Source organism: Lissotriton vulgaris, chromosome 12, assembly GCF_964263255.1.
Source record: "Lissotriton vulgaris chromosome 12, aLisVul1.2, whole genome shotgun sequence".
In the NCBI taxonomy this organism is placed as follows: Eukaryota; Metazoa; Chordata; class Amphibia; order Caudata; family Salamandridae; genus Lissotriton; species Lissotriton vulgaris.
Genome location: NC_141700.1, coordinates 360,617,962 through 360,645,822, shown reverse-complemented (window position 1 = coordinate 360,645,822; position 27,861 = coordinate 360,617,962).

The window sequence follows — 27,861 nt, the reverse complement described above, 5'->3', positions numbered from 1 at the left end:
CTTGTTCCAATTTGAAGGATTTTGAATCTCTTTCAAATTGTGCTACTTTCGCGTTAAGTGTGTTATCCTTGAAAAGTTGTATCTCTTTTTCAATCTTATCTAAAAGATTCTTGGCTTCAGTTACCGTTTGATTATCAGATATAGTTTTGATTAGCTCCTCAATTTCTTTTTCTTCTTGGCTACAGATACGTTGGGCTGTCTGTATGGTGTGGACTATGAGGTCCCTGCTGCATTTGGTATTAATCTGACTGAAACCCTTTTTGTAATCTGTATCCTCGGTGAAGATCGAGGGGCTGCTGCACCATCTCCTTTTTTAGGCAGAGGCGGACAGTCACGGGTCCGCTTCAAACAACCATGGGAGATGCGCACACGCAACAAAACTTACAAGAGCTAGAGAAATCAGCCATAGTCAATCTTTCAGATAAACAACTTACCCAGGATGAAGTTACACTCTTATCCCTGGGCCTCAAGTTTGTCCCCAACAAAAGAACGGACTTCACCCAACTGAAATTAGAGGCATTAGATTTTTGTCGCAAGATCAGGTTGAAGGTGTTTTTCGCGGATGCCGAAGTGACGTCCAATTCAGAAACCACAGTGCTTAGGGTCAAATCCAGATTCACTCCAACCCAAAACATCCCTAAACAGGTCATGGCCTTTGAACAAGCCGTCCTCTCCTCCCTCTCAAAACTTGAGAAACAAAAAAACTTTGTACACAAAAACATGTTCAAAGGTTTAACATCTGCCATTCAGAACCTCAAATCAGATACGTCTATTTTAATTAAACAAGCAGACAAGGGTGGGGCAGTCGTGATATGGCCCGCACCATGTATCTGGAGGAAGGAACAACGCATGTTAATAATCCTGATTGGTACAGACCAATTAAGGAGGATCCTGTGCATGCCATACAAAGCAAAATTGCAAGCATTACCAAGACAGGACTTGAGGAGGGATTCCTAGGCCCTAAGGAATTTGAATTCTTAAACAAAAAAGCACCAAGGACGCCCGTCCTGTACTTTTTACCCAAAATTCATAAAAATGATAAAACACCGCCTGGCCGACCCATTGTGTCGGGGTGCGATTCTGCACTTGAACCGGTCTCAAAATATATTGATTTTTTTCTCAAACCCTTTCTACCGCAGGTCAAGTCATATCTCAGGGATAACAACTGATTTCATCAATAAGATAGAGGGACAATCATTCAATCAAACTACTCAGCTGATGGTGACCCTAGACGTCACCTCACTTTACACCCATATCCCCCAGGATGAGGCATTGCAAGTCTTGGAAATATACCTTGAACAACGAGAAAGACCGCACCGGGTCCCTACTTCTTTTATCCTTTCATTGGCTGAAATCACATTACGCAGCAACTATTTTAAATTTGAGAATGCGTTCTTCATCCAAATAAAAGGCATCGCTATGGGCTGCCCATACGCACCTGAGATGGCGGTACTTTATATGGCACAATATGAACAAAGATTCATATTTGAGAACAATCCATTTGTCGGCCATATAACCCAATGGCTTAGGTACATTGATGACGTCTGGCTCCTGTGGCAGGGGAGCCAGACGGAACTGGACCAGTTCTACAATTGGCTCAACTCCAGGCACAGAGACATTGGTTTCTCTATAGAATCCAGCACAAGTAAAATGACTTTTTTGGACATCACTGTTGGCGTCCGCGACAATATCCTAACAACGACCTTACACAAAAAACTTACAGACAGAAATACCATCCTTCACTATAAAAGCTCGCACCCACAGTGCCTGAAGGAAAATCTCCCCTTTGGGCAACTGTTAAGAATAAGGAGGAATTGTACCGAAATTTCTGACTTTGATCAACATGCTACAAATTTTTGCGCAGAAATGGCCAGAAGGGGCTACCCAAAGAAACTGCTTAACCATTCCAAAAAACGTGCAAGATGCACCGCAAGGGAGAATCTCCTGGTGAAAAAAGACAAAAATGCACTGACTGAGCTGGTGTGTGTCACAACTTATGGATCACATACAAATCAGTTCAAACGTATCATTTTGAAAAATTGGCACCTATTGGAAGATTTACCATGTCCCCTACAAAAGCCCATTTTTGCCATGCGCAAAAATAAAAGCATTGGTCAACAACTGATTAGGGCAGACAGCTACATTCCAAAACCCAAAAGCGATCTGATTTCGCAATGGAACTTAAAACCCATAAGCGGGCATCACAAGTGTGGCAACTGTATTTCGTGTTCCTCTACCTTGGAAGGTAACACATTTGACCATGACGGGGTCACATGGAAGCATGATATGTTTACCAATTGTCGCACAAAAAATGTCATCTATGCCGTGGTCTGTCCCTGTGACAAAGTGTACATAGGTAAAACTTGTCAACCTGTAAATTTACGCATCACACAACACAGATCTCGAATAAAGAAAAAAGTGCGCTCTGCTCCCATGGTTCAACATTTCACGAGTCATAACCATGGTGAAAATGACTTTAAATGGACGGTCCTCACATGGGCGGATCCTAAACAGCATGTACAGGACATTGAGGCGGCACTACTACGCAAGGAGGCCTACCTCATCATGAAATTTAACACTGTCAACAACGGGTTAAATGTACTCAGTGAGGTGACTAGAATATAATTGGGTTCCCTTTATCGATTTCAATTCATGTCCCTTTAAACTACATATCCCACAATTCTTAGCGAGAGGGCCCTCCACTCTGTTAGGCTCTCGACATCATGTGACTAATAGACATAACTCAGTCTATTTCGCTCGCGGCGGCGAGCTGTTGTGGCCATCCCAACTTCGAAAATTAGAAGCTGCTATCAAACACCCTAAGGTAAGACGCGCTTTTCAACCAGTGCGCACACACGTGCTCCTCAATGGCGTGACCGGGCATTAACTCGCTTGGTTCTCCCCTCCCCCACAGGATTCATTCTTGATCAAGACGCTGTCCCTTCAAGCGGACGAGCGACCCGAAACACTGAGGGTCACAGTCTACGGTAAGACGCCGTACGGCGCATAACCTAATGTTTTCGCTGGTTGTTAAAACTATAGACAGGGCATTGACCAGCTCCCCGCCTGTGTTTTCCGTTTCTTCACAGAACACGGTGATGATATACTTCGCCTTCTAAAACTGGATACAAGTAAGAGATTTCTAACTTCTTCAATTTTCCGGGGCTTAAATCACACTACGTGTCCTCGCTAACACACAACCACCTTGTTTTTAGATTCTTAAAGGGACATTATTGAACTGAAAACCGCATCCTTCCGGCCTCGACCTCGGAGCGGTTGCTCCACAAACAGAGGTAATTTTGACAAATGCATGCACGTATCTGTGCTTGCCTGTACTCAAACTTATAAATACTTACCATCCCAATGTCACTACATTGCAGGTTGACTCCCACGGCATATGATGACTATTCTCTAAAAGAACCAATCGACCCTAATTCTTGTGGTCGCATGAGGTATGCTGCATCACATGATGCATTCATATGGATAAAGCTTCCTTATTTAATATGCTCATTTTCTAAATTAAATTCCTTGTTCCTTTCCCCCAAACAGTACCAACGGATAAATTCCACGCCCTGATGAGAATCCGATGATTTACACATTGGTATTCGAAACGCGTTGGCACTGAGCATCATTGTTTTCGCCTAGAATTATTGGCATGTCCTAATTGATGTTTGGTTTTTTCCTGTATTCACATAAATACAATTTCACAAATAGTGTTACAGGAGGTTGGGCAGGTACTGAATAAGACGTACCCCCAAATCTGTTCATTATCTCAGTATAATTCTTTGAAAGTTTGTGGCTTACTGTTTTGTGATAATTACTCAATCACTGCTCACAATGTATATGTACTATTTGTTGATATGTTCACTATAATTCACACACTTATTGTTTTACACGTTGTTTGTTAAGCTTTTTCCCTTGCAAAAAACATTTCTTTGTGTGTTCAATGTAAAGTTGACTATGTATTTTTCTCTTGTCGTAAATCATGGACAATGTATGAGTTTCGAAAAATAATTGACATAAATCAATTGTCTAAGTTAACTAACAGCGTGGTTTTCTCTTTGAGTTACATTAAATGTTGCAATCATGTACATAGAGGCATAGGTAAATCGTACTTTTTTGGTATTAATAGGCCCTACCTACTGTCTTCCCTACTGGGCCAAACCCCTCCTTCTTTTTGTATCATTAGCACTCCTTTGAGCATTGGCAGTGTCTTGACTGACTTTTCAGCCACTGAGAAAGTGTCAAACAAAAAGTCCACATCCACGGAATCCGAATGCAGCTCGACATCATGGTTAGCTGCAGCTCTCTCAATCAAAGCGTTGAAGGCTGCCGAATCCTCCGTCGGTGAGGTCTTTGCCGCAAAGAGCTGCGGTTCCTGACCCGACTGCGGGTCCTCTGGGTCGCCTCCGGCAGACCAAGGTTCATGCTCCTCCTCCGGATCCGAGTACGCCGGATAGTTGTACTCGACCTCCTCATCGTCACCATCCCCTGCGTTGGAACGCGTTGGCGAATGTTCTAAGGCTTGTGGAGATGCAGGCTCTATCGGGGCCGAAGTACCCGCAGAATCCTTCTTGTTTTTGAGAGGAATACGAAAATGTTCCAACACCGGCTCCGTGGTGATTTTCCTCTTGAGGAGAGACAGTTTCCCGGTATTGGCGTCGATGATGACTTCTCGACGCTCTTCCTCTGCAAGTGGCTGGAGCCGAGGCTTCGACACTACCGATGACGCCTTGGGCGTCGACACCTCCTTCGAGGGCACGCCTGCCCCATGCCTCGGAGCGAAAGCCTTCGGCGTCGACTTCGGCGGCAGAGTAAAGCGGATAGGCGTCTGCGCCTTTGTGGGCTTTGGTGTGTGCTTAGGCACCACATCCCTCGGTTCGAGAACCACAGCGTCCTTCCGGATCCGTTGCAGGGACTCCGCGACCTTCTTTGTTAAGGCTGGAGAGGGCTTGACCGGCTCGAGCGATCTCCCCGAGTCGGGAGTCGGGTCGGCGAGAGGCACCGTCTTCGGAGCCGACACGTCACGTTCTTTGTCCCCGACGGCCGGAGCCGGCGAAGCCAGAGCTGTGGAATCGCCTTGACGCTTCTTTGAAGCCTTCTTCGGGTCATCGACCTCGACCATCTTCGGCGCCGACGCGGCCGCGTCGCCCGACTTCGCCTTCGGCGTCGACCCCGAGGCCCTTGGGTCGGCCATCTTGGCGCGGCTCTTCAAGTCGGCCATTTTGAATTTCTTGGAAGTCGATGCCTCCAGAACCTTCTGCACCAGTGCAGCTTTCACTTTCGGTTTCGAAACCGGAGGTGTGGATCCCAATGGCTTCACTTTCGTTTTCGTTAACGGGAGTGGCGCATCAGAAATGTTCGTGACCGGGCCCGGAGGCGGGGCTGCTGGACTAGTAACGAGGTCTTGGGTAAGGCCCGAAGGTGATCCCTCGACCTGGGCCGCATGAAGGGGGTTGACCCCTGAGTCAGTTTGGGGATGCTCTTCCTCCGAGCTATCGCCCACGGTGGCAATGGCCCCATCGTCGTCCACTACCTTGTCGCCGGCTTCATCAAACTCCTCGTCTCCCGCGTCGTAGGCATCCCCCTCGGACGCGGGGCTAGAGTCCGAAACCTGTAGGACATCGTCGTCTTCAACAAATTCCTCGAAGATGTTGTCCGGCGGGGGTGCCGATAACTGGGCCTGGAGTCTAGCGGCCCGACGAATCTTGAGAGTCTTCTTACACCGGAACTTCGAGCAGGCCATACACCTGGCCTCATCATGGTCCGGTGACAAACATTTGTTGCACACAGGGTGCACATCGAGGTGTGAATACTTGGAGGTGCACACCGGGCACCTTCTGAACGGAGTTCGTTCCATGTCTGGAGCGTCGAGTAGGCCCGTCCGCGCCGAGAGCACGCGGATGGGTAGCAAGAGTTCGGAGCTGAGAAACAGACAAAAAACCCGAACGAAACGATACCGACGCCCAGCCTAAAGACCTTTTGGCCTTGAGTTAGAAAAGTTTAACAACTATCGATTCCGACAGAGGGAACCGAAACACATCCGAACCCAATGGCGGAAAAAAACAATCTGGGGATGGAGGCGATGCCCATGCGCACTGTAGTCCAGGGGAGGAGCCACCTATCTCGTGATACTTCGAAGACTTTTCCAGGACAACAATGTGCAATCATCCGGACCCAACACTAGGCGGCGATCTATGCACAGATATGAATTCAGCAGCCCACATGCCTCGAACATTTTATTTAGCTGATCAGAGACTGCTAGACTTATGTCTATTCTCTGTTAATGCTCATTTATTGTATCATCGGTTTGAACTTTTAATGTTATGAATTTTTGAGAATTCTTATACTGTTATTGTGATTATCATCCCTCTGGTATTCTTAATAGTAATGATCTTTGCACCTGTATATATGATGTGTCATAGTTTTTAAATTGTCTAAATTGTGTAATGTGCTTCGTCTAATCGACTCTGTATATTTAATCGTTTTTTTAATATATGTTTGTATGTCTGCTTTTATGAGTAATACTCGAATAAAGCACTTTTGAATTGAATTGCTTAGTTGACACGCATCAGTGAATTACCATGTCGACCCATACAACCCAAGTCCTAACTCTTAATGTGAAGGGGCTGATTAACCCCATAAAGAGACGTGTGATTCTAAACCACCTAGAGTACTCCGGGGCCTCAATATGCCTGCTACAACAAACGCATCTGCTACCTAAATTGGAACAGAATAAGATCCCGGGCATTTCCTCACCAATTCTATTCCTCTATGTCAGATAAGAAAGGGGGGTGGCTATACTTTTGGCACAACACTTCCAAGTCAGAATAGGCGACAAAATAGCAGAGATAAAGGGACGGCTGCTGGCTTACAGGGTATGGGTGGGTGATACCCCATTATAGGATCCCTCCACGCTTCAAACACTGGGCAGGAGCCCTTTCTTATAGACTCCCTGTCTGAAGTACTTCGCTATAATGACAAACAGATGTTAATAGGCGGTGATCTTAACATAGTCATGGATTCAGGAAAAGACAGATCAGGCCACCGCCGTGGCTGTATAGGGGCAATATTGAGTGTAGGGAGGGTTTGGCTACATCACAGAGGGCTCATAGATTTCTGGCCAGCAGCTCACCCTCACAGCACACAATACTCATTATATTCCCATGTACACCAAAAGTATGCTTGACTCGATCACTTTATAGGGTTGTCCGAACTCAGCGCCCTGGTCCAAGCCATCGACATCCTCGCAGCATCTCTGTCGGATCATGACGCCGTAACAGTGACTCTTGACATACCCCCCATATGCAGACCAAGAGGGAGGTGCGACTCCGGGAATCCCTACTACAACGACCGGACGTCTCAAAGCAGGTACATAAACGCATCACTGACTATTTGACGACTAATGATTCTACTGACACACCTTGACCACACTGTGGGGGGGGCCCTTAAAGCAGTAGTGAGAGGGGAGTTAATAGCTATCTCCGCAGCTGACAATAGGGTCCGTGAAGAGAGAGAAGTTACCGGCAAAAGTGGCAGAGCTCGAGAGAGTACACAGCCAGACCGGGGCCCCACGAATGTGGCGACAGCTGAAAGCAGCCAGGGCGCAACTGGCTAACCTTGACCTTGATGAGGCAGAGTACGCCACCTTACGGCTCAAACACTCATACTATATTGGGGGAGATAAAACAGGGAGGCTCCTAGCGAGCAAACTCCGAGCCCAGACTCAATGCTCAAAAATTGCGGCCCTTCACACCTCAGCCGGTGAACAGATCGAAGGTGATGAGCAGATTGCAGAAGCCCTTCGAACTTCTACACAACTCTTTATAGTATGGACATAACCATTGACGGTGCAGGTGAGGCTTATCTTAGCCAGGCGTCAATATCAGCTATCAATGCGTCCGGCGCTACGGCGTTAGATTCACCAATTAGAGTGGAGGGAGTAATCAGTGCAATCTCCTGCCTCAAACCTCTGAAATCACCGGGGCCGGATGGCTTCTCAGCTGGTTTTTTACAAAGCCTTCCGTCAACCCCTAGCACCGATCTTTAACTCGCCTGTTCAACTCCTTTCAGGGACCGGGATCTATTTCAGCGGATATGCTAGATGCCGATATAGTTGTCTTTCTCAAGTCCGGGAAAGATCCCACTCAGTGCGCAGCATACCGTCCAATCTCGCTACTCAATCCCGACCTGAAGCTATTTACGGGGGTTTTTTTTTATAATAATTTTTATTTTATTAAGAAAATAACTTATACACAAGGCAATAAGACAATACAGTCGGATATGTGTTCAAGGAGGAATGAAACTGCAGTACAATACAATACAAACATCATTGATGCAAGGGGGGGTGTCTGTGAGGAAACAAGATCAGTGTTCATAAAAGCTACACAAGACTTGGAATGCCAGGTCAGGGGGAAAGGGGAACCTCTGGGGTCTCCACGAATGGATGCGTGCATATATTTCCACAGTAGGAATTCCATTGGCTTCAAATTTTATTTCATTTCCTGGGTCCACCCCGTGCCACATACACAGTCTTCTCCCTGACCACGCCCCCTATAGGCCACGCCCCCTCCTCTGACTACTTAACGCTCGATCCTAGCAGCTGTCAGTCAAATCCTTTCCCAGTCCTGAGGCGGAAGCCGGGAGCTGGCGGTACTTGTTTACATCAGCAAAGCAATTTTAAACCTTATTTCACTGCATGGTGTCACTTACTGTGTTTTTAAACGCAGAGGGCATCTGGCCTGATATTCTGCTTGCAGCGCACAGCATATCACTAGCTGGCGTGCTTTCTCCTCTTTTCAAAAGCGGCCGCCATCAGAGCCGGCGTGCGCGCTGACCACGCCCCCTAGAGGCCACACCCCCTTGCCTTCCGGGATAAATGTGCATCTAGAGGAAGCGCAGCGGACGAGCGCAGCGGGAGCGCCGTTTGCGCGCCGAAGGCGCGCCTAAGGCAAGCCCGTCTGCGCCCGTCATCGCCAAGACATCGCCTCTCGCCAGTCCCCCTGCACAAAATCCCCCACTTCGAATCAGCTATGACAGAGATCATCTCCATGCACTAAACGCCAAAACTAGATGCAACAAGCTCGAAGGCTGCCTCGGACAAACTGCACTTCTCTGTGAGTCCTGTAATTTTGCTACGCCCCTGCCCAGCCTGGTAAGCGGTACAGCGGCGATACCTAAGCTGCCCTCCCTCCGGGTTCTACAACTGAATGTTAGATCTCTCGTAAAGCACCATGCAGAAGTCAATACCCTCATTACGGACGAAAACCCAGATATCCTGTTCATATGTGAAACCTGGCTCCATAACGACCAAACTAGCATTTTAAATCTCACGCTGCCAAACGGTTTCTCTATGAAACTGGTTAACAGAGACTCTAGGGGCGGGGGAATAGCCGTTGTATATCGAACAACATACAACTGCTCCTTCACCAAAGAAGAAATCTGGGGCTGCGAATGCGCACGCTTCAAGATTGCCACTTGCCCGCAATTCACTCTCTCTGGCCTTTACATCTACCGGCCACCAGGCCCCTCCGCCAGATTTATTGAGGAACTCCTGGAACTTGCTCACACCTTGGCAGTCTCTTCCCCCAACTTCACCATTTTGGGTGATCTCAATCTCCACTTCGACTCCACCACTGATTCCATTATCAAAAACCTGCTAGCCGACATCACGGCCTTGCAGTTAAACTCCCTGGTTCACTCCCCCACCCACATTGCTGGGCACATATTAGATCCCGTGTTCTCTAACTTATCGGAAGCCACGGCTGATCCCCCTGAACCCATGGGCTGGACTGATCACTTTCTTGTTAAACTAACCATTATGGCAAAAAAGCCTCCCCCCAAAGCCGCGGCCAACTCCAGCCACAAACGACCATGGCACAAACTCATCTCAGGAGACCTTATCAACCCCCTAGGAGAATTCCACCTCCCTGATGAGAATAGCGATATTAATACAGTATACGCCGCCTTCCACGAATGGATAGTCACAGGGCTTGACGCCTTAATTCCGGCCAAATGGACCAAAACCCGCAGTTCCCCCTCTAACCCATGGTACAATGACTCACTCAAAACATTACGGAAAGAGTGCAAAAAAGCCGAACGCGAGTGGAGGAAAAACTACTTAGACATTGACAAAACCCTTTACCTATCCAAACTTCGCACTTACCACAAGGCGATTCGCACTACTCGAGCCTCCTTCTACGCAAAGGAAATCGAACGCAGCTCCAATCCCACCAAAACCATCTTCAACTTAGTCCAAAGTCTCCAGAAAATCTCCAATCCAGGCTCTTGCATCACCTCCTTGAAACAATGCGAAGACCTTGCCACTTTTTTCATTGAAAAAGTGAGGAAGATCTACACCTCCTTCCCGCAAGACGATGCTACGCCCACTAATATTCCCCACTCGGCGGCAGAGACATCAAAACTGTTAAGAATACCTGACATATCCCTCGACGACCTTTCTAAACTGTGTAGACAGGTCAAGTCTGGTTCCCCAGCAGACCCCATGCGACCGTCCAAATTTTTGGAATCACTTGACTTCTTCCTCCCCCCGCTTGCCAAACTACTCAATCTCTCCTTCTCCTCAGCGGTGGTCCCCACCTGCTGGAAATCTGCGTGGGTTTCACCCATCATCAAAAAACCCACACTGGATCCCAATAAACCAGAAAATTTCCGGCCCATTTCACTGCTCCCCTGGACGTCAAAACTGGCTGAAGCTCACGTTAACAAAATACTATCCCATCACATGCAGCAAAACCATGTCCTGGACCCTTCCCAAAACGGCTTCAGACCAGGTCACAGCACTGAGTCGGCTCTGCTGACCACTACGGAGCACCTTCGAGGTATCCTGGACGCCGGTCAAAGTGCCGCGCTGATCCTGTTGGATCTCAGCGCGGCCTTTGACACGGTCTCACACAACATCTTGCTGAAACGACTTGAGGCCATTGGGATTGGCGAATTAGCTCTTGAATGGTTCCAGTCCTTCTTAAAAGACAGGTCCTTTCGAGTTTCAGCCCCACCCTACATCTCTCAACCCCATTCCATCGGACAAGGAGTCCCCCAGGGGTCGGCGCTTAGCCCATCCCTTTTTAATCTATACGTCCAGCCTCTCGCAGTGGTGGCAAAAGAGTGGGACCTCACGCTGGTGTCGTACGCTGACGACACACAGCTGGTCATCACACTCTCAGAAGGCCCATCACCTTCGGCAACCAAATTCAGAGATGGCCTCGCAGCAGTGGCACAGTGGATGACACTCAACTGCTTGCAGCTAAATGCCGGGAAAACGGAGGTCCTTCTCCTGGGAAAAAACCCCAGCCATTGGAGCGATCACTGGTGGCCCTCTGTGCTTGGCCCCACCCCCCTGCCAAAAGATGTTGTCAAAAACCTAGGTGTCTGGCTCGACCCCTCACTTAACTTTCAGTCCCACACGAAGAAAGTGGCAGCTACATGTGTGGGTCTAATAAGGAGCCTCAACCCTATACTTGGATTCTTTGACTCCAAAACCCGCCAGCTCATCATACAATCTATGATCCTTGCCCGGCTGGACTATGCCAATGTCTTGCTCTTGGGGGCAAACAAAGCAGAACTGGCAAGGCTGCAACGTATCCAGAACTCAGCCGCCAGAGCAGTAGTTGGTCTCCCACGTAGGTGCTCTGCCAGAGCCACCATCCGCAACCTGCACTGGTTGCCAATTGAATCTCGTATTCACTTCAAGGCCCTGACCATGGCATTTAAAATTCTCAACTCTGATTGTCCTGAACTCCTACGCCCGCTTCTGGTACCCTACACTCCCCAGCGCACTCTGCGCTCACTGGGACAGCACCTCGTGATGGTCCCCCGAACAAAGCTCTGTAGAACGGGTGGACGCTCCTTCAAAGTCTTAGGGGCTAAACTATGGAACTCCCTACCTCCACACATCCGTACCCAAACCAATCTGATCGCTTTCCGAAAGGAACTCAAAACCCATCTCTTCTCTGTCATCTAATTCCTCTGTTGGTTCCCCCCTCTCCTCTGGTACTGGTTAGGTTAGCGCCGGGACGCTCCGTTGCTGGGGCAGCTGTTGCGCTTTAACAAATAAATAACATAACATAACATAACACCAGTCCATGTTCTCCTTCCATGCCAAGACCGTGGGCGGCCGCTGGGAACCCCACCGCTGGGCGATGTCTCTCTTAGCAATCATATTACCAAGGGTCGCCCACTGCATCTGTGCCACATCATAGTCATTCGGTTCCCAGACATTCAACAGGCAACGCCTCGCTTCGGGTAATAATGCCACCCCGTGACTCTTTCCATCACAGCATGTACACAATTCCAGAACGCCGCCACCCCTGGGCACTCCCAAATTATATGGAGGAACGTTCCAACCAGTCCACAACCATGCTTACATAACCCATCCACTGAATAAACCATATGAATCAAGCGCGGGCCAGTGACATATATCCGATGTAGGATTTTAAGTTGAACGAGTCGGAGGCGGGCCGGAATGGCGACCTCCTTCGGCGAGGATAGCGCCGACTACCAGTCCTCGTCATCCAACTCCAAACCGTCGCTGGTCCAGACCTCCCTGAGCCGCGCCAACAGATCCGTTCTATTATTAATCAATTTCTTATATATCAAAGAAATAGTGTTGTCGGGCACGTGGCCGTCAAGCACCCAATCTTCTAGTGGGGAGGATTCGGGGATGTCAATACCCTTAGGAAAAACCGAATTCAACGCGTGGGTAATCTGTGCATAACGGAAGAATTCTCTATCACTCAGCTCATACTCTACCTTCAGTGCCTCGAAGGTCTTGATTTTACCCTTGACCCATAGATCACTAACCCTACTGATACCAATCATATCCCACTTTTCAAATCCTTTTGTTTTCCACAGGCAACCCAGTCTTTCAGACGCATAAAGTGGAGTCGCACGGGTCAGTTGATCCCTCCATCCCGTTGCCGCATTCGCATCATGCCACACTCGTACCGCTATCTTGGTAGGTCCCGACAGTTCCCTTCCCACTGCTGTGGAATAAAGGGCTCTGTTATAGTCTCCACCCGGTAACAAGTACTTATCCATCTCGAATGCAGGGTTGGAGGCTGGTCCATACATTCCATGATTAATTGCTCCCACCTGAGAGGCCCAATAATATCGCTTGATATCCGGAAGTGCTATACCTCCGTCATACCAAGGAAGCGTGAGCTTGGCGAGGGCAATACGCGAGCGTCCATCCCAGATCAATCGTCTCTGCAAACTCTCCACCTCCTGAAAATAACTCGCCGGAATAACGTCAAACGTATTCTGGAGCGCATATAGAAATCACGGTAAGGACATCATTTTAAAAAGAGCTGCACGCCCAAGTGGTGAAAGTGGTAGCCTGAGCCAGCCCACAACGTCAGATTTTAACCTCTGAAGAGGAGGGAGCAGATTACAATCATACCGAGCCGCGGGATCTAAAATCCCCAAGTACTTAAATCCCGACTGCGACACCCGGATGGGACAACGGCGCGGCAAAGGGGGGTATCACCAGAAAGCACATACACACTGGACTTGGTCCAATTGATCACAAGGCCGGAGATCCTTCCAAACGAGGTGAGCACATAAAACAATACATTCAACGACTTACGAGGGGACATGAGGTACAACAAAATGTCGTCAGCATAGAGCGATATGCGATCCTCGAATTCCGGGGTTCACTGAATACCCTTCATCGAAGGCTCCCATCGCAGCCAGGGGCTCCAAGGCAAGGACGAAAAGAAGCGGGGACAACGGACAGCCCTGCCGCGTACCCCTCCCAAGAACAAAGGGCTTAGATACTCGACCATTCACTACTACCTGTGCCAATGACTCCTCAAAAAAAAATTTGACCCAACCAATGAAACCAGGACCGAAACCAAATTTTGCAAGAGCGGCAAGAGGTACGGCCACTCCACCGTATCAAAAGCCATTGTAGCGTCCAAGGAAACCAAAATGGCAGGCTCACGCAGCGACGCCGCCCTCGCGAGAACACCGTGCAAGCGCCTCAGGTTGAGTGCTGTATTGCGGTGTGGGATGAAACCGGACTGATCCGGATGAACTAAGTCACTAATTACTTTTATCAAGCGGATTGCCAGCAACTTAGCTAGAATCTTTGGTTCGGCGTTTAAGAGCGAAATTGGCCTGTAGAATGCACAGCGATCTCGCGGTTTCCCCTCCTTATGAATCACCACAATAGTAGCAAGACGCTGATCACGAGGATGGGAGCCGATGTCTTGCGACTCTAAAAACATATCACGGAGATACAGCGCCATTTTGTCAGGACGCAACTTGTAGAGTTTGATGGGCAGACCATTAGGGCCCATAGCTTTGCCCGAGCACACAGAGCGAATAGCGAGGACCACCTCGTCAGCTGAAAATACAGCGTCCATTAAGTCCCTATCCGAATCCGACAGGCGAGGCGAGGCAATGCAATGTCACGTAGCAACAGGTGGGAGTCTTCCTCCGGTCTATCGGAGACTGGGGAATACACATTTCGGAAAAGTCCAGCGAAACACTCGACAATCTCAGTCGGATCAGTCACACACACTCCATCAAGTTTCTCAATCACAGGAACCACACGACTCGCCCTCTCCTTTTTATCCAGCCAAGCAATCAGTTTCCCAGCCTTGTCACCCACATCATACAGTCTGCCTTGCTGCTCTCTACTCATGAGTTTAGCAGCATCCGTCACCAGGGCCTTATAATCCAGTTGTTTGAGGCTGAGAGCATGAAGCTTGTTACGAGTCACACCCAGTTCCAAATCCCTTTCTAACTCAGTTATTTCAGTATCGAAACGGACCACCTCCTCATTCTTACTTTTCTTGGCACCAGCGATTAACAATAAAGCCTGTCCTCGGATGACCGTCTTAAATGCCTCCCACAGTGACACAGAGGAGGACACAGACCCCTCGTTCTCGGCAAAGTACTGATCCAGGGACTTAATCAACTCAGTACGAGTTTTGGGGTTACGAAGATACCAGGGATTGATCAGGGCAACCCGTCCCTCGACACTCACACTAGTGCCAATCTGGAGCCACAGTGGGGAGTGATCTGATATACCCCGGGCCAGATGTCTAATCTCCCTGACAGAGGAGGCCTGTACCGCTGGCATCAAAACATAGTCAAGTCTGGAGAGACTGCCGTGGGCCCCAGAGTGGAAGGTGTATTGTACCTGTCCCAGATGCATCAACCTCCAACAGTCTACCAAACCCAGTGTCTCCAAAAACCCACTCAACCAAGACTGTGACCTGGTGAGGTCTCTGGGGGGGGGTAGCGATCTACACTACCGGAGACAACTGAATTGAAAACTCCGCCCATCATCAGGATACCATCTGGGACCCCCAGTACCACACGCCCAAGATAGGCAAAAGTCGAGTTCTGTAGACCAGGCGGGACATATACAGAAACCAGCGAGACATTCCTCCCCTCCAACCTCCCTGTGAGAGCAGCGTAGCGCCCCCAGTCATCAAGAATCATGTTGTCTATTTCCAAAGGGAGAGAGTTCTTGACTAGGATGCCCACGCACCTAGGACCAGTAGTGAACCCAGAGTGTACAGCAAGACGATATCCTCGCCGATTCATGGCGTGACAAGTGTTTCTAATCAAGTGCGTCTCCTGCAACAACACAACATCAGGGGAGAGGCGTCTTGGGGCGTGGCTTGAGCGCCGAGGGAAATGGCGGCGTGAGCCCGGAGCTCCGTGCCTTTTCCCCACAATAATCCTGCAAAAGGGGCCGGAGAGCCCGTGTGTGCCCCGGCGCCGACCTAAAACTTGAAGGAGACTAGCTGGGCAGAGTTTGAGCTGCTAGCGGCAAGGCAGAGGCGAGAACGACCGCCGATCGCAGCGGCCGCCAGAGCGGAGAAAAAGAAAGCGACGCGCAAGATGGCGGCCACGGCGGAGCCCTGAGAGTCCGAGGGCCAGATAGCGGTCCGCACTGCCGGAGCATACAGAAGGGGCACGTTCGCCGGCTCGGACGCCTCCGGCGGCGATACCCCCCACAGCGGAAGACGCTCCTTCGCCCCCGGCTGCGGAGCGCGGCGGCCGCAAATACGGGAAGGGGAAATCCGCCCAGGGACGCGGCTGCAGGCGGAGCTGGCAGGCGGCCTCCATTGCCGTGTGAGCGAGCAGTTGAACAGAGACCCAGCCCTGGGCCCCAGACACACCAGCAGGTGAGAGGGGGCCACTCTGAGCGGTGGACCTCGAGGGGCGGAGCGCGGCACGACACATCTCGGGCCCCCCCCCCCCTCGCCCCGCCGCGGAGGCTATCGGAGCCCAAAGACCAGCGGAGGGACCTCGGCGGCGCCAGGCTCCCTGAGGCGCGTCACACCAGAAACGCTAACCCAGGAGGGTGAGGACAGACTGCTACAGGTCCCGGGGGCGAGCAGCAAGGCAGGCGATACTCCTGGTGCGCGGTTTCAGCGCAGCGCGACCCCATAGCGCACAGGAGCGGGCCGCGTGGCTGAGGCCCGGGGGGACGCGAGCAACTGAGAAGGACGTGAGCGGCGAGACCTGCAACGATGGGGAAGCCGAAGGCCAAGGCGGAGGAGGCGGCGACGTCTGGTGCGGCGGAGGGGGGCCCCACTGAGCAGACGGACCTGCAGCGATTGCAGGATCGAATATTGGACGCCATAACGGCCACTCGAGACGCGCTCCACAACGATATAGCGCAGGTGGCGTCGGGGCTGGGCTTACTCCGGGCGGACCACGACAAACTAAAGGACAGGGTCAAGGATGCTGAAACGGTGATCAAGGATCTGGCGCCAGCTCACAAGGTGATGGAGGGGAAGCTAACGGAGGCCCTGGACCGCATATGCACCCTGGAAAGGCGAGCGGAGGACGCAGAAAATAGAAGCCGGCGCAGTAATGTGCGGATCGTAGGCGTGCCGGAGACGGAGGGGACGAGGGACATGATTGCCTACATGGAGGAATGGCTGAAAACAGTTGTGGCACCGGAAGGGCTTTCGCCATTCTTCACTCTGGAACGGGCTCATAGAGTCCCCTCAGGGCCTCCCAAGCCCGGGCTCCCGCCCAGACTGATCATAGCCAAGTTGCTTCACCACAAGGACAGAGATCTCCTCCTACGGAAAGCTCGAGAGGATGGCCCCTTTCAGATTGCGAACAGCAGGGTTACACTTTTCCCGGATTTCACCTTCGAGACGCAGAAGCAGCGGGCCTCCTTCCTCACAATCAAAAAGGAACTGTGGACTGAAGGTATTGCCTACTCATTACTTTTCCCTGCCAGGCTACGAGTGGTGGTAGACGACAAGGCGATCTTCTTTAGCACGTCGGCGGAGGCCTGGGACTGGTGGGAGTCATACAAGGCTGGGACTGACGGGGCCAGGGTGCAAGAGGAACGGGAGAAGGAGCGAGAACGCTCGCCAACACGGCTGCGGAAATCGAAGAGGCTGAGGAAGCGAGGGCGGGGGAAGCTGGGGCCAACGGCCTCCCAGACCGAAGCAGAACGGCAGGCCGCGTTACTGGAAGTGGGGAAGCTTGGACGGGCGGAGGGCCCCGATTCTAGGGGGGCCACGGACTCGGACACTCATGTCTCGGCCTCAGGCTCAGAGTCGGACCTTTCTGGGATTCACCGGACTGGAGGGCCGCTGGTGACACCGCAAACGGCGGACGAGATCCTGAATGTCTGAACTGCTGGCAGAGGACAATGGGTAACGTTTTGAGAACTGGGAGGAGAACCCATGCCTACGAGCATAGCGGGGGTCGGGGCACAACGGGGTACTCAGAGCAGGGAGGACATGGGTAATTGGGGAGGGAGCGAGGAGCTAGGCGGCGCAGCCCCCCTCTGGACGAGGCCGCGCTCCGTAGGCCCTTAAGGCACCCACAGCTGCGGCTGTGTAGCTGAGACCTGGGTCAATCAGGTATGGGAGTTTGGATGGGGACTGATATCTCGATTTTGGGGCCTGTTCTGGGGGAGGGGGGGGGGGGGGGTTCCACAGTTGGGGATTGTTTACTCTTTTTGAAGTTGTTGACCCTGGGTACACCATGGGTAGGACTGTTGAGCTGCTTTGTTTTGTTCAGGGGGGGCACCACCACCATCGAAGGGCAAGAACTGGAGGGAATGTTTCGACCGGATCACTGGGACAATGGCTAATGTGAATAGGTTGAGCTGTATTACCTGGAATGTGCGGGGCCTACATACTATGCAGCGCAGACACAAGGTACATGCCTATTTAGTGCGGAGGGGAGTGCACATCGCAATGCTGCAGGAGACACATCTTACGCGACAGGAGGGGGCGGCGCTACAGAGGAGATGGCGGGGACAGGTTTTTCACACCAGCTACTCAGCATATGCTAGGGGGGTACTAATATGGATTAGAGCAGGCACACCTTTCCAGCTCACGCGCCAATGGGTGGACCAGGAAGGGAGGTATGTGGTGGTGGAGGGGAAGCTAGAAGGTAGGGATGTTGTCTTAGCTAGTATATATGCCCCAAATACGGACCAGCTGGCTTTCCTCGCAACACTATCAGGAAAGCTGGCTCACTCCCTGGCGGGCCCGATCCTTCTGGGGAGCGACTTTAATTCCATTGCGGACCCCTCTTTGGATAGGTCCCACCCCCCTTTACACGATTCCCCGGTCCACAGGTTATCTAGAGGCAGAAGGGAGTGGCAAGAGAGCTGGGAACTTGCGGATGTCTGGCGCGGGCAACACCCGACTGACCGGGATTACTCATTTTTCTCCGGGCTGCATGACTTGCATGTCCGATTGGACACGATACTCTGCTCCCGCGGGGTGCTACCATACGTTACTGGATCTGAGTACCTGACGAGAACGATCTCGGACCATAATCCGCTCCTGATCCGACTAGCGTGGGTGGCGGAGACACCCAGGGTCCCGATCTGGAAACTACGACCTGAGACCCTGGAGGACCCCCTATTCGAGGCGGCCCTGGCGGAGGGGGTGGCTTTATATTTCTCGGAGAATGAAGGAACGGCGTCCTCTAGGGCGACGGAATGGGACGCCTTTAAGGTAGTGGTGAGGGGTATCTGTATTAGGGATTATGTGGGCGTGAGGAAAGTGCTGCTGAGCAATTTGGCTAAGGCGGATGCCAAGCTGAGGGAGGCGGAGAGGGAGCGGCCCGGACACCCAGAACTCCAGGAGACACTCTGCTCGGCTAGGGAGGCGGTAGCCATTGAAGTGGAGAGGCTCCGAGCCTTTGACTATAAGCGTTATGTGCTGCGCTCCCACGTGGAAGGCGATAAGGCGGGCAACCCTCCTGGCGTGGCTTTCGAACCCCACTCGACGGTGCGCTCCCATACTTCAATTGAGGAAAACGGCGGGCGCGGTGCAACACACTCAGCTGGGCATAGTTGACGGCTTCCAGAAGTATTACGAGGGCCTGTACAAGAGCTCCCCAGGCGACCGGACGGGGCTGGCGGAACCCTTCTTGACTGGATTGCCCCTGCAACGGCTGGAGGCAGAACAGGCGAAAGACCTGGGCTCGGACATTGAACTGGGGGAGATCAAGTCGGCGGTGCGGCGCATGGCACGGAACAAATCGCCGGGAATTGACGGGCTCCCCATAGAGTTCTATAGCAAATACCTAGATGTTCTGGCGCCGCGACTACTGAACATCTATAAGGAGGCCAAAGCAGCGGGCCGGCTACCACAGTCGATGCGGGAGGCATTAGTGGTTCCACTGCTGAAGCCCGGCAGGGAGAGTAGTGACCCCGCGTCCTATCGGCCACTATCTATGCTCACCGCAGATTATAAGCTCCTGAGCTCCATACTAGCGGCGAGGCTCCTGCCTCACATGACGGGCCTCGTGCACGAAGACCAGAACGGTTTTATACCGACGCGCAACACCACAATAAATATCAGAAGGCTTGTCCGTCTCATGGACGGGCTGGACGGCGGGGCTGGGACGGAGCTGGTCCTCTCGGTCGACATTGAGAAAGCCTTCGACAGCCTGGAGTGGGACTACCTCTATGCTGTAATGGAGCGGTTTGGGCTGGGAGCTGGCTATATTCATTGGACGAAGGTCCTTTATGCGGAGGCGATAGCAAGGATGAGGGTGGGATCGACGGTGTCCCTCCGCTATCCGGTAGTACGAGGCACTCGGCAGGGCTGCTCCCTCTCGCCGCTTCTATTTGCATTGGCTATAGAACCGCTGGCGGCTGAGGCCCGGACGGGGCGGCACTTCCGTGGAGTGCGAGCCCGAGACGGACAACATTTCATCTCGCTATATGCCGATGATTTACTGCTATTCCTCCGCGACGGTGTCGAGGACTTGCAGGGAGCGGAAGCATTACTAGAGAGCTTCGGAGAAATGTCGGGCCTGAGGGTTAACTGGCCCAAGACGAGTTTGTTCCCGCTGCTGGAGGGCGCAGCCCAGCCACAACACCGGTCGGAGGCGGCCTGGGAACCTACCTGTATTAAGTACCTGGGGGTCCATATTTACCAGTAGGCGGACGACTTGCTTGAGGGCAACCTGGGGAGGTGCGTGCGAGGACTGAGGGGCTGCATGGCCTTTTGGGCCACGTTGCCGCTATCGGTGGCGTGCCGGATCTCCTTGCTGAAGATGGTTGCCCTGCCGAGATTATTGTATTACTTCCGGACGCTCCCAATCTGGCTACCTAGCTCCTTCTTTAGGGTGCTTAAATCTCTGATTACGACGTTCATTTGGGGAGCGGGGCGGTGCAGAGTGGCGCTGGCCACGGTTTCTCGCCCGAAAGATGAGGGGGGACTGGCGGTGCCGGACTTTGAGCTTTATTATCTAGCGGCCCAACTGCAGATCTTCACGCAGGAGGTAGCGAGAGTGTATCGGGGCCCGGAGGACGACAGCTTGCGGGGAACGCCCAGACACGTCCTGGCGTATATTATCCTCCAGCAGCGGCTGGACAGTCGGGATTTGTCGCTTGAACAGCGCACGTACCGTCAATGCTGGAACCGGGCGCAGAGGAGGGCGGGTATTCGGCGCCCGTATGCACCGGAGATCCCTCTGGGCATGCTAACAGCCTTACCACATGGCGGCGACTGGTCGCAACTACAAGGGTGGGAGGAAGCGGGAGTGCAGGTGGTCGGGGACCTCTACGAAAATGGCGCGCTGCTCCCGTTCCAGGAGTTAATGGAGCGCTTTGACATCCCGAGAGGGGGATTTTTGCTTCATGCGGCAGTAACCAGGGCAATGCAGGCCCACTGGGGTACGGGACTTGAGGAACCTGAGACGGCAGCAGCGTGCCAGTACACTATGATGGCGGCGGGCACGATCAAGGCAGTAACGTGCCTATACAATAGAATGGTTAGAGAGGCTGTCCCTCCTCTCACCACCCTAAAGGCCAAGTGGGAGGCGGACCTGGGTAAAGACATACCTGATACAACGTGGGCACAGCTTATCCGTAGGGCTCGCAACAGCACGAGAAACGCTAGATCCCCAACTAATCCACTACTATATATTACATAGGGCGTACATGACCCCGGGAAGGATCAGGCAGTATTTCGGCGCGGTAACAGCGACCTGTCCCCGGTGCCCGGAAGAGGGGGCTGAATTAGTGCACATGCTATGGGCGTGCCCAGCCCTACGGGGTTATTGGCAGGACATAGGGGAGGTGTTGAATGAGGTGACAGAAAGGGCCTTAGACTATGGACCAGCGGAATGTCTCTTGCACTGGTTCCCCCATACCCCCAAGAATAAACTCACGAGCAGGTTTATTGATATGGGGTTGATGGTGGCTAAAAGGGAGATCACTAGGAACTGGAAGGCGAAGGTGGGGCCAACTCCACGGAAGTGGCGGCAGGAATTCCTAAAATGGGCAGCGGCTGACAGCACACATAGGTACCAGCTTGCGCGCAGGACCCTTAGCCAGACTGCGGCTGACACAGCGACCTCGTGGGAAGTGATGGTACAGGCACTCAGGGATAGAGAGGCTGACGAGGAGGAGGAGGCCCCCGAGGCAGGTAGGGAGGTGGAGGCTAGCTGAGGACCTAGGGGCAGCAGATATGCAGGGGGGCTATCGCCAGTACTCCAGGAATGTCCGCTATAAGAGCCTTAGACGGGTGGTGGTGGGTGGGGCGGGGGGGGGGGGGGGGGAGTTTTAGGGTTAGCGCAGGGGGTGGGAGTTGGGGTTTTGCGCATAGTTAGGTGGGACTATAAAAGTAGTCATGCACACGATCCGGACAACAACTACTCCTTTATCTTGAACGTCAGGCATGGTAGAGCAGAGACATCATCGCCGCCCAACCCCCGGGTTGTGGGCTTTACGGCTGTGTGCTGTCCAACGAACCATATTGTATATCTGCTCAATCTTATGAAGCTGTTTATATATGTAAGGGCCTGTACAGGTATGACTACAATAAAAATTATTTAAAAAAAAAAAATCAGGGGAGAGGCGTCTCAACAGTTTCAACACTACTCCCCGCTTTATCCTATCCCCCAACCCATTGACATTCCAACACAGTATTTTCAACCCACTACCCCCCATCTCGAAAATGAATGCAGAATCCACCCCATAGCGAACACAGTATCCAGATACAAGAATAAAATAATACGTTGCCTTGAGAAAAAGTAAAACATGCCCAAACTCCCCCTTCCACCCCCAACATGATCCTGTTACAATACCCTCCACCCTGCACCCCTGCGTTAAGACTCAAAAACATCCCCAACTTGCAGTGTGCCTGTCGCCCTAACATTAAACTAGTCTACAAAAAGAAACCCAGAGGAGGAAAGAGTCCCACTCCCCCCACCACCCTCGGGTATGCCACCGTAGATCACATAGGTATGAAAGACATCAAACCGAGCTGTATGGCATGTTAATTGTTCGGAAATCAGGAACCACATTGTCATTCTTGCTCCGGCACGCCACCCTCTGCTCCACCCGAGTGCTCCGTTCGATCGCTCCGCTTTGGTAATGTATTCAGCCAGTCACTCACGCTCTCGGGACGAACAAAGAAAAACGTCCGGTCCTCATATTCGACACAGAGCCTGGTTGGAAATAGCATAGCGTATTTCAAGTCCATGTCTCTCAACCGTCGCTTCACCCCCAGAAACCCCATTCTCTGTCTCTGAACAAACTGGGTAAAGTCCGGTGTGATCTCGGCCCACGGGACCTCCGATCCCGAGACGGCCCCTCACCTCTGATGCCCCATCGCACTGCAACATGTCCGGGTAGACGCGTAGAAACCCCAACAACAGCGTCCATGACGACCGGAATCCCGCCCCTCTCTCCTTTGCAGGGTCCAATCGGGTGTAACGGAGGACCGGAAGGACTACCCCCCGAACCCGGAAATTCCGCCTCTCTACCGACGGCCGGATACAGAAAAGCCGGAAGGGAAGAGACAGACGTCGTCGAAGGATTGTGGCAGGAGCTTTCGGCTAGATCGGTGACGGACGGAGAAGACGGGAACGGAGACGGCGAGGAGTGGTCCGAAGAGTGGTGGAGTCCCACGGAGGTGGCTGGAGAGCGGCCGTAACTCGGAGGAGAGTTACGGCGGAGCGCGTGAGTACCAGTTACCCCCTGGAGCACATTAGGTGCACTGTGTACATAGTTAGAAACCCCTCCCAGTGTAAAATTGTTCCCGCTATCCTAGGCACGTCACCAGTAGGCACTAGGTAGTTTGTAAATACCCACTTAGCACTGTATAAAGAGCACCCCTCTCCCCACCTCCCTGTGCACTTCCTTACCTTTCCCTTCCTTGACTCGTACCCATACCTCCCTCACTTCCTCTTCACTTCCCCACACTACCGCGTAACGGTGGCGGGATCGGATTTCGAGTCCAAGCACGGCTAACGGCTCCCTCTTTTCTCTTGTTTGCCCTCCGAGGTGTTCTCCGACCACATCGAGGCAGCTACACCCAAGACCCGGACGCCCCTTGCACCCTTGTCGGACCCGGACAAACAGAGAAGAAGACGTGCACCTTTCCCTGAGTGTTGGACCGGAACTCTCCTACTGTCCCCGTAAAACCCTGTGTAAAGACCAAATAAATCACTATCGCCCACTATATCCGGCCTCCTCGCCTGCTTTACCAGTCCGCCGACCGCCCACGATCACATCTGGTGTCAGAAGTGGGATTAACTGGAGGAATGGAGGCCGTGATGAAGAGGATGGCGGAATCCCAGGAACAACTGGGGAAGTTAATGGAGCAGTTCCTAAAAACTGCTGAGGACGACCGTGGACAACTCCATGATGTATTAAAGGGACAGGGAACCTCCCATGACCAGGCTATGGGGAAACTGACTGATGTCCTGGGTCAACCGAGACCGATGTCCTCCCTCCCTTCGGTGGTTCTTCAAAAATATGTGCCGGGGGAGGACCCTGATTTCTTTTTTACCAACTTTGAACGGCTAGCCCAGGCTGCCACCTGGCCTTTGGACCGGTGGGCTCATTATTTAGGACCCCTGCTAACGGGGGACCTACAGGCAGCCTACCAGCAAGCGAACATTCAGGGCAACACGCCATATGCAGACGTAAAAAAGTGCATCCTTGAAAGGCTGGGCATTGATGAGGAAACCTACCGAGTACGCCTACGCCAAGTAAAAGAAGGACCCCAGGAGACCCCCAGGGCCCTCTCCTTCCGGATCAAAGACCTAGCATATCGCTGGCTGAAACCCGACACCTCTACTAAAGAGAACATCCTAGAAAAAATCTACTTGGAACAATTCCTGTCGTCTTTGCTCCCAGGCACGCAAAGATGGGTGCGCCAGCATGCCCACCTGACCTTGGACACGGCAATAGAAATTGCAAGCGCCTATAGCAGGGCCCAGGAGGCCCAGAGAGGAAAAGAGGATCACCCCCACAAACCTCACCTTCCTACTGGCCTACGACCTCCGCGTCCCCCTGTTCCAAGAAGACCTGACCCTCCTCTTTTGTTCCCCACCCCGGTGATACAACGTCCTGTCAATCCCGGACCACAATGCTACAGCTGTGGCGGATTCGGTCACATGGCCAGGATATGTCCGCACAAGGACGAGCCGATGGAAGTGGGTCTGGCACGTAACTATGTGTGTTCCGTACCTGGGGCCCCACCACCCCCTTTTCGATGTCCAATGACTTTTGATGGACAAACCCTCATGGCCCTAACTGACACTGGGTGTCGACAGAGCGTCCTCAGACCTCAGGACTTATCACACCCTGTTAAACCCTCGTCCGACATTGTCGCCATTCAGTGTGTTCATGGGGATACGAAGAGATACCCCACCACCCAAGTAATGGTCCAACATGCCAAGGATCCCGGAACCGCTCTCACTGTGGGACTGATCCCCGCCCTACCGGAGCAAGCGATACTAGGGAGCGATTACCCCGGCTTACCAGGATTGTTACGTGACACCACTGAATCCCTGACACACTGGTGGGAGGAAGCACCCTTCCCAAAAGGATTGTCCTCCCCCATGCAGGCACGTAAACCACCCAAATCCAAAGCACAGAAGAAAAAGGAAAGAAGAGAATATACCAGCGTCTACCCAGTGATCCCGGATGACCACCCCTGGCAAACGGACCGTGAATTCAGGGCAGCACAACAGGAAGACCCTCTATTGCAGGAAGCCTGGGGAAGGGCCGTGGACCAAGAGGATCCCCTTACCGTAGGTCCATACTTCTTCAAGAAAAACGGCCTTTTGTATCGCAAGGGGGGGAACCAACAGAAGCCCCAACTCCTGGTCCCCGGTCCCTTTCAGGAGAAGGTGCTCTTCCTAGCCCATAGTCACCTTCTGGGAGGTCATTTTGGAGAAGAAAAGACCAGTCAAACAATCCTGGACAAGTTCTATTGGCCTGGGATTTACCAACACGTCAAAAAGTTTTGTAAAGAATGTCCGGTATGCCAAAAACATAGTAGATATCGACCCCCTAGGGCGCCGCTGCTACCCCTTCCCATCATTGACGTCCCATTCAGCAGAGTGGGGATGGACATAATCGGACCCCTGTTGCCTTCCCGTAGCGGGTGTCGTTACGCCCTGGTTATTGTAGACTATGCCACCCGCTTCCCTGAAGCTTTACCTTTAAGACAGCCCACCACCCAGAACATTGCGAAGGCCCTCATTTCAGTATTCACTCGGGTGGGTTTTCCCAGAGAAATTTTAACAGATCAGGGTACTCCTTTTGTCTCCTCTCTGATGAAACAGGTATGCTCCCATCTGGGAATCAAACAAATTCGAACCTCGGGATACCACCCCAGACCGACGGGTTGGTCGAGAGGTACAATGCCACCTTGAAACAGACCCTTAAGAAACTGCTGGACTTGGAAGCCAAAAGGTGGGAGGATATGCTACCCCTTGCCCTGTTTGCCATCCGTTGCGCCACCCAGAGTAGCACCGGGTACTCGCCCTATGAGTTGTTATATGGGCGACCCCCTCGTACCCTGCTAGATATGGCCCAAGAAGCTTGGGAAGCAGAACCAGACCGTACTCGGCCCCTTCCCGAATACATGGAGAACCTGAAAACCCACCTAGCCATCATGAGAGATATAGTGAGCCAGAACCTCGAGAGTGCCCAGAACAGGCAAAAAGGACAGTATGATAAAGGCACCAAACCCAGAACCTTCCTGGCAGGTGATCTTGTGTTACTGATGTTATCCTCCTCCGATCAAAAGCTCCTGGGACAGTGGCAGGGTCCTTATGTCATCCTACGGCAGGTGACCCTGGTCACTTACGAGCTGGACATAGATCCCACCCGTGGAGTAACCCAAATCTATCATGTCAATCTTCTCAAAAAGTGGGAAGGCCCTCGTCCGGTTTTAACTGGATCAATTAACCCTGGTCCCCTCTCTTTCACCCCCTGTATCGATCCAGATATCATGCCACAACAGAGACAGGAACTCGAGACAGTCCTTTTCCCATTGCGACGGTTGTTTTCCTTTTCCCCGGGACACACCACCATCACTGAACACACGATACAGACCATTTCTGGGAAGGTAATACGACAAAGGCCATACAGAGTCCCCGAGGCCCGCAGGGAGGTAATACGGAACGAGACTGAACAAATGCTGAAGATGGGTATCATCGAACCCTCAGTAAGCGAGTGGAACTCCCCGATAGTACTTGTGCCCAAACCGGACGGGTCTGTCCGGTTCTGTATTGATTTCCGGGGGGTAAACAAAATATCCTCATTTGACACAAATCCCTTACCCCGCGTCGACGAAATGGTCGAACGCATAGGGAAGGCCCAGTATATCTCCACGCTAGACCTCTGTAAGGGGTATTGGCAAATCCCCCTTCGAGAAGAAGATAGAAAAAAGACGGCCTTCTCCACCCCTGATGGGTTATATCAATTCCTAGTTCTTGTTTTTGGGCTTCATGGCGCCCCAGCCACATTCCAGCGGGCCATGAATAAAATCTTACAACCTCACTCACTATATGCTGGCGCGTATCTTGACGATATTGTTATTTATAGTGACAACTGGACACATCATTTAGAACACCTACACCAGGTCATCACCTCCCTGGGAACTTACGGTTTTACCATAAATCCCTCCAAAACTACCCTAGCAGCACAGACCGTGAAATATCTAGGCTACCTCCTGGGGGAAGGCTTGATAAGACCTCAGGAAAGCAAAATCGAAGCCATACAGTCCCTCCCTTTCCCTCAGAGCTAAAGAGACCTTCGTGCTTTCCTGGGACTCTTGGGATACTACAGACGTTTCGTACCGAACTTTTCCCAAAGAGCTGCCCCCCTCACTGATCTCTTAAAAAAAATCAGTGAAAACAGACATCCTCCTTAGATCTCCCACGGCGGAGTTGGTGCAGGCGTTCTCGACCTGAAGAACGCTCTGACCTCCCATCCCGTGTTAGTAAGTCCGGATTATGCACAGCCCTTTATATTACAGACAGACGCCTCAGAACAGGGACTCGGGGCAGTCCTATCACAAAAAGACCCCCAGGGAGACGAGAAACCTATTCTCTTCCTTAGCAGGAAACTGT